A 7,816-nucleotide genomic window follows, 5' to 3' on the forward strand; every position below is an offset into this window, starting at 1 on the left:
CAGGCTGTCTCAAAGCCTGGGAAAGAGAAGCTACTTAGAATGACAGTCACTTTAAACACCAGGGCTAGGTTAGCGGTTTTATTCAGCCAGGGTCTGGACTTCCAATCTCCTACTTTCCTTGGACTCTCTCTCTGAAAAAGGACCAGTATATTCTCAACGCTCAGGAATGTGGTTTGCACCCACATTAAGCAATGTCACAAGTATGGGTTTGGGGTTCAAATTTCTGCCCCACATTTGTTAGCTGGGCCACTTAAGTAAATTGCTTAATTCCTCTGTGCCTCTGTTCCAACTGTGTTCATCTGACAAATGGTAGTTGTAAGAGGGGCTTCTGTGGTAGCTTAGGGGTAAAGAACTTGCCTCGACGCAAGAGATGGGGGTTTGATTCCTGGGTCAGGAATGTCCCCTGGAGGAGGGCATGGCAACTCATTCCAGTATTCTTTCCTGGAGAATCTCATGGACAGAAGAGCCTGGTGGGCTACGGTCCATAGGGTCGCAGAGTCGGACATGACTGGAGTGACCGAGCACACACACGCACGGTTGTAACAGGCTCATGATATAAAGTCATTTTGAGAATTCAAAAGTACTTAGCACAATGCCTCGGCCCTGAGAATAAGGTCTAACTATTATCATTGAGGATACTATTAGAAAACTAAAGTCCAGGGTTCTAGCAATGCTCTGTATGGTAGTAGTTTGGGGGACGGGTCATCATCTCTCCAGTCTGACCCTGTCGTCTGCTTCATCTCCTTCATTTTTCTTGCGCTTTGCCTTCCTCTTCAATCACTGTTCAAAGTAAGTGAACTCAATAGATATTTGTTGGGTGAATAAGCTGTCAGGCTACCAACATGCAGGGCAGCAAAGATACTGTATCCTTGAGAGACAGCCTATGAGGGAAACGTGCTTATAGCTGTTTCTTGTACATATTCTGGTGAATAAAATTTGACTGGGTAAAATCCCACAAGAAGAAATGGGAGAAAGGGGAAGGAAGGACAGAAGGAGAGAGGAACAAGGGACAAGAGAAGGGTAGGAGAGAGGGAAGGAAAACCGGAGAGGGACGGAGCACACCTTCCTGCCCTGGGGAAGCTGGCAACAATAACTGCAGTGTTGCGATAAAAATGAGTGGTTAAAAATAACATACTTTGCCTTGTTTAACTCATAATCAAAATGTATTTGCATGTCATACTGAATACGGCAATAAAATTATGAATTTCACATTTTAACATGTCTTGTAAAAAACTTCACAATAATAAACACTTCCATTCTTCTCTTCCATAAGTGGAAGTAAAATCCTCACAGGAACTTGAAATACCAGTTAAAAAATCCCAAGGGTTTTGTTTCTTACACTGGAAACTTCAGTAATTTCATTTAAAATTGGCCCTATTAAAGTATCACAGTTTTATCTTCACAAAAAGAAAACTCATTTTTCCCACCTTGAGCAAGCTCAGAAACTAGGAGACATGTCTGACTCTCCCCTTCCTCCCCACAATAAGAAAATTGAACAACCCATGGCCACATAAGAAGCCAGGACTAGTGAGTTCTCATTCCATCTCATCTATGCTTCCCTGACTCTTCAACAGGTGTCCTTAAATATAAAATAGAAATCATCTCTGCGGGATAGTTTTATAGCAGTGATTAGGTAAGAAAGGTTTATGTTGGTAGAGTGATTAGTATATAAAAAGTGCTCAAGTGATGTTAATATCAAAATCATTACCATCATTAGTATTTTTACGAAGCAGAGAAGTGATCTTGGAAAAGTCCTTTAACCTCTCTTGCCTCTTTTTCCTTATCTATAAAGCCAGAGTTCAGATAAGATTCTCCCTAAAGTCATTTCTGGCTATAAAACAGATAAATTCGTTAAGAGCTTTATAGGTTACAAAGCACTTTTGTGTACATTCTCTCATTCATTCTTTGTTACCCTTTGGGGACAAGTGGTATAGTTTCCTATTAAAAGATTAGGAAATAGAGACTAAAAATAGCTAAGGAACTGGTCCAAAATAATTTATGCCAATTGATAGAGAAGTCAGGACTTAAACCCTGGTTTTCTGACACTAAAACCATGTTCTTTTCCATGCTAATTCTATCCTCTAAGCTGCCTGCATTGACCCCATGTTTCCTATTTTTAGTGCCACCATCACTATTCAGACTCCTATTCATATATTTGTTTACTTACTCACTCAACCAATATTTGTTGAATTCCAGGAACTGAGACAGGCATTGAGAATATAATGGTGAGCAAAAAAGATATATTCCTTCTCTCATGGAGTCTATGGTCTAATAGAGGAGTCAGAGTGTCATGGAAATAATTATTAGCTTAGATCATGATAATGAAATACATATAAGAGTCTGAAAACATGTAATAACAAGATTTGGCCTATACCAGAGAAGTTTGTGAATGATTCCCCAAGAAAATGACTTGAGTTATTCCCAAAGGAAGAAGGGTTGTAAGAAGAGTCTGCCAGAAAGAATGAACAGCATATGCAAAGGCCCTGATTTGGGAGAGGAGCATGACACATTCAAGAGTCAGAGAAGAATATTGCCAGGATAACTACAAAAGTAAGTAGCAAAGTGATTCAAAATTATGCTGGACAAGCAGACCGAGACAAGGCCACATAAGGTCATAGCAACCAAGCTATTTACCTTTATCTTAAGAGCAGTGAGAAGCAGAAAAACAATGTGATCAGATTTTAATTTTGTGAAGACCATTCTGCTTGTGGTGTCTCCAGGATGTATGGGGCAGGGCAGGAGTGGATGTAAATGAATGTTTGGGAAGCTGTTGCAGTGTTCAGGTGAGAGAAGGCTGAGTGAAGCTAGAGAGGTAGCAGAGATGGAGAGAAATTGGTAGACCAAGTCAACGGTGTATTGTGATGGACTAGATATAGGATAATTTTAACAGGTTCCCAATTGTTCTTCCTGCATCTGCTCTTTTCAGTTTATGAGCCATTCCGTGTGCCACTGCAAAACAAACAATCCATCTTTCAATGGTTTTTCCTCTAAAGAATACTCATTGCTCATTTTCTATATATGGTTTTTTCCTGTTATCTAGATTTCCCTCTGTTCTCCATATATGTTCAAATTATATCCATCTTAATGTGATGCTTAAGTCTGTCCTCATTCATTAATAATCATCCAATATTTGTTGAACACTTACTATATTCCAGGCATTGTTTTAGGTGATAGAGATACAATGGTGTGTAAAAAATATTCCCTGACCTAATGGAACTTTTGTTCTAGATCTCTTTGATTCCCTCTCTCTTAGAAACCATATCATACAAGTTAATGTTGTCTTTCTTTCTATTTGTCTCATAGTAATAATCTTGCCTCCTCAGATAAAATTAAACCTCCTTGAAACAACGATGAATGTCTTCATTGCCTTCCAAATTCTCATCACCTCCTGAAACATATAAGAACTTAAATGACTCAAAAATATTGGTTGTAATATAAAAACCTTATATTTTTATCACTGAAGACAAAATGCTTTCGCATTCACGACATCATTAGGATGTCTCTAAGTTATAAAGTACTATTAGAAATGTGTTGTTGCTATTATTAATGTTAATAGTATTATTACTATAGGCTCACAATATCAACTGACTAAACTGTAAGTCTATAGTCTATTCCCAGTCCTAATTCTGGTGGGTTGTCAATAATAATTATTTCACAACTGAGAAGCTACATGTAAGATAATATTTCTTTGTTAGAAAATCCAGTTGCCATCACTGAAGAAGAATGGGCATTCACTGACTGTAATCTAAAAGAACAGACATCAAAGGTATGTAATCCTCATTTATTCCTCTGGCACACTACAAGGAGGCAAAGTTCCAAAGGAAAACCTCCCCATAGTTGCTCCATCTCACCTTTCAAGATAGCCCTTCTATTTTTGAAACTGTAATTTTTACTTGTTGGGAGATTGTCCAACCCAGTTTCAAACACACTGTGAGCTGGTGCCCCAGACTCAGAAGGCTTTTTGACATCCTTTCTGCAATGGTTAATCCATCCTCAGTTCCCCAACCTATAGAGAACAAGGATAAAGACAGCCCACTTTTACCCAGATTTAACTTTGTGGAAGCCAACAGAATAACAGACTTGGAAAGAAAATGAAATGTAATTTGTTGACAAAGACATGTTTTTCCCCTTTAAAAACAAGCATTGAAATTCAGAGTGTCAATAAAGCCTCCACGTTTTCTTCCATCACAACTAATATCTCCCAGTGACCTGACTTGATTAAAGGTTTTGCATGAATCTTAAATGAGAGCAGAACTGAAAAAGCTCTAGAATACCAGACACCTACAGTTGCCACACTTCATATTAAATAACTGAGAAACATATGTCTTAAGTGGCATATTGCTTCATATTTTTCTAGAGAAATATTGGAGTTGATTATCAGGGACTTAAAGAACAACACGAAGAGCCACATTAAAAACTATAAGGACTCCAAAAGTCTATGAAAATTAATTTCAGAGGGACATTAGTAGAATCTATTGTGGCATGAGACTGAAAAGTCATCAAATATGGTGTTTTACATATGTAGTTTAATCATTTAAACTCATCTCCAGTTGGGCATTTAAATTGCTAGCTGATTATATCATTTTCATGTACACATTCAGAGGTGTCTACTTTTGCCCTATTTTCTGGGAATTTCTGCTGTTTCTGGCTATAGGTGACTAGTCCACAGGTGCATATTTGACTCCAGCTGGGTCAACCAGATTCTCTTACTGGGTATTTGGAGCTGAAACCAGGAGAATATTTATTAGACTCTATAGGTGCCTGGATGTATAACACATAGTTTCTTCATGTGATCTGAGAAAACACGAAACCCATAGGGAGTTTTGGGGAGAGGGAGAGAGAAAGAGGGAAAGAAAAAGAGAGGAAGGAAGAGGAGGAGAAGGAGGTGGCAAATGAATACATAGGAGCAGAAATGAGAAATAAAGCAATCTTTTTAAGTTTCTAGCTCCATTTGCATATTGTTAGAGCTCAGAGTTGAAGCCACTGGCCGATGAACTCACAAGTATAGGTAGTGTGCTAAATGAGGAGCAAGTTTTTCACTAGCACCTCAAGGGTCTCTGGCCTAAAGAATGGAGTTTGAGAGTAATACTTGCTATAAAAGTATAATTTTAACATATGAGAGCTTTAAGGAGAGATGAAGACATTTAAAAAATAGCCTGTGCTTTCTTCCGCTTTTCCCCAGTATTTCTTACTCTTCTCAGGCATTACTCAGTCTTTCTATTTTCAGACTAACTTGATGTATCCTGTTGTAAGATCCTAAGAAGGGAGCTCACTCAGTGGGTCTGATGTGGTGGATGCTCATTTGGGAAGTCCTGCACACGTGTGGCGCCATCTCCTGTGAACACCCCCATGGGGAGGTCATGTCTGATCTCTGCTTCTACAGAGATCCTGAGCAGACTGAAAAGGAAGGGCAGGAGACAGCTGAGAAGGCTGTGACCAAGGAGGAACTTCAGGATGAATGTCCCACTTCAGCTCCAGAGTTCACTGTTGCTCAGCCTGAGGTGGTGGACTGGTCTGAAGTCGCAGGTGTCTTCTGCACCTATTCAGGAATTCCTCGCTGCAGACTGTTGTGCTCAGCCTGCCGCTGCAGACTGGTCTGCAGCTTGCACTGCTCAGGCCACCGAATGGGTAGGAAAAATCGCTAAGTGCTCTTAAACTGTTTTTTCACAGACTCTTAAAATGGAAAGTCAGTTGATGGAAAATAGTTTCTTTAAAAAAAAAAAAAGAGTATCTAGTTCCATTCTTGTCCTAGAGTCTGGCTGCATTCCTACACTTGGGTTCCATGAGACATCCTGGAACTCATAACAAATTCTCTCCTTTTGCATAACAAGGTTCAAGTTTGTTTCTGTTGCTTGTAGCAGAGAGTCCTATACAAAACTCTCTTTATAGTAAACAAATGCAGCCTGGTCTAGAAGGCCATGCATTCATTTATCACATAATCATGTGCCAAACTGCCAAACCAGGTCCTATGAACACAGCCATGAATTAGTCACAATATTTGACTCTAAAAGCTCATGTTTAGTTGAGAAGGCAGAAGAATACCTTTGGGAAAAAAATGCACCGTGTAGGTAAACATACAGTGTAGGTGATAGATTCAGTGATGAAGAAATGTATAGTGAACAATGGGGGTTACCAAGGAAGGGGTAGTGAACTTGACCTGGGGAAATCAGGGAGGGCTGCTCAAAAAAGGGGATGTTGACAGGAAATGTTGAAAGAGGTCTAGCGCAGGCAAGGAGGAAAGCTTATCCCACAGAAGGAAGAGCACTCAGAGACAGGGCTGAAATGGCCTGTGGTATTCAGGCGCCTGGTTCAGCGAGGAGACCAGTTGATGAGATACGGGAGATGGGTCACAAAGGGTAGTGTGGATTCTACACGAAGCATGTTAAGTTCAGGGCACTTGTCTCTGTAGAGAACAAGCTCGAAGACTTTGTTGCCCTCCTCTTATTCTCTGAAGATAAGGAGATGGCATTTGCCTCACTTTTCAGGTAAGAAAAATGAGGCACTTGGAAGATGACGGGACTCCCCCGAGATCACCCAGGAACTCTGAACTTAGAGCTCAACTTATGAGTTCTTACTCATAGTCATAGAAAACCTCCAGAGAGGACATACCTGAGAAAATAACCCCAAAACCCTGGAGTCTGGGGAAGTGAGGGCTACAGATTGAAAACTGGGTTTCTTGTTTACAAAATTATATAAAATGACATTAGGATATATGTCAATAGAAGAGTCCTTTTGGACATTTCAGTAAATGCTTTTTCAGTATATCTGGTTTGGAAGGCTAATAGGAAAGAAAAATAGGAAAATGTTTTGGGAGAACCCCAAAGAGAACCCCAAAATATCATGGGACTGAAAGTTAGGAAGAAAAGAATGAAGGACCAATTTAAAGACAACATAAATGTAGGCAATAACGAAAGCAAAGTTAAAAAGAAAAAAAAGAAACAAGGTAGTTTGTATATTTGTTCAGGGGGAGCAAATTTTGCATTCTCAAGGCAAAGTTATACTAGGATTAAATGAGATAGAATCAACACCTAAAGCAAGATATAAAAAAAATTTCCTGGTTCAACTTTCCACTCAAAAGGTTTAGCGGAAAAAATACTTTCAAGAGGGAAACAGAGCAGGTGGGACTGAGTTTCCATTCTTAACTGTCCTAAAACAATTATTGATAATTGCCTGTCCTGAATTACATTATTTCATCCTAGAGAACCAGATGGTTGAAGCTAGTCTTTTATTTGGAGGATTTAGTGAAGTTCAAACAAACTTTGCCACCACACAAAGTTTAATAAAGTCAGAAGTCGCGACTAGTACTTTCTCCGAGGCTCTCTCAGGAGCTCTAATCCAACAGCTCTGGCAGGCTGGCCTTTGTGCCTGGCCTGCTGTCTTTTTATGTTGGTCCTTGATTGCAAAATAGCTCCAGCTGTTGAAGAACTTATTAACCCTTTCTCATTAGAACTGTATGAGAGAAACAGAGCATCCCTCTGGGCCCGCTCAGCACTGAGTTAACTAAATCTCATCTTAGAAAGGTGTTCTGTGCCCAGGAATGTTCAGCATGATTTCTCAAACCCACCCAACCAAGAAAGTTTCTCATTCCTAAAGCAAAGTCTCCGTATGCTTAGTTGTGTCTAACTCTTTGCAGCCCCATGGACAGTAGCCCACCAAGCTTCTCTGTCCATGGAATTTTCCAAGCAAGAATACTGGAGCAGGTTGCCATTTCCTTCTCTCAGGGATCATTCTGGACCAAGGGATCAAAACGGTCTCTTGTGTCTTCTGCATTGGCAGGCAGATTCTTTACCACTGGGCCACCTGGGAAGCATTCTTC

The 7,816-nt window shown here is 39.9% G+C and overlaps 1 non-coding gene across 1 annotated transcript; it reads left to right on the top strand.

The window, feature by feature from the left end:
- Positions 1-4,950: 4,950 nt before the first annotated feature.
- On the top strand, positions 4,951-5,100 carry LOC139035346 (small nucleolar RNA SNORA62/SNORA6 family). The gene has a single exon (XR_011488011.1). It is a non-coding gene; the product is annotated as a small nucleolar RNA SNORA62/SNORA6 family (small nucleolar RNA).
- The last annotated feature ends 2,716 nt before the right edge of the window (positions 5,101-7,816 follow it).

This window comes from Odocoileus virginianus, chromosome 5 (genome assembly GCF_023699985.2).
Source record: "Odocoileus virginianus isolate 20LAN1187 ecotype Illinois chromosome 5, Ovbor_1.2, whole genome shotgun sequence".
Classification (NCBI taxonomy): domain Eukaryota; kingdom Metazoa; phylum Chordata; class Mammalia; order Artiodactyla; family Cervidae; genus Odocoileus; species Odocoileus virginianus.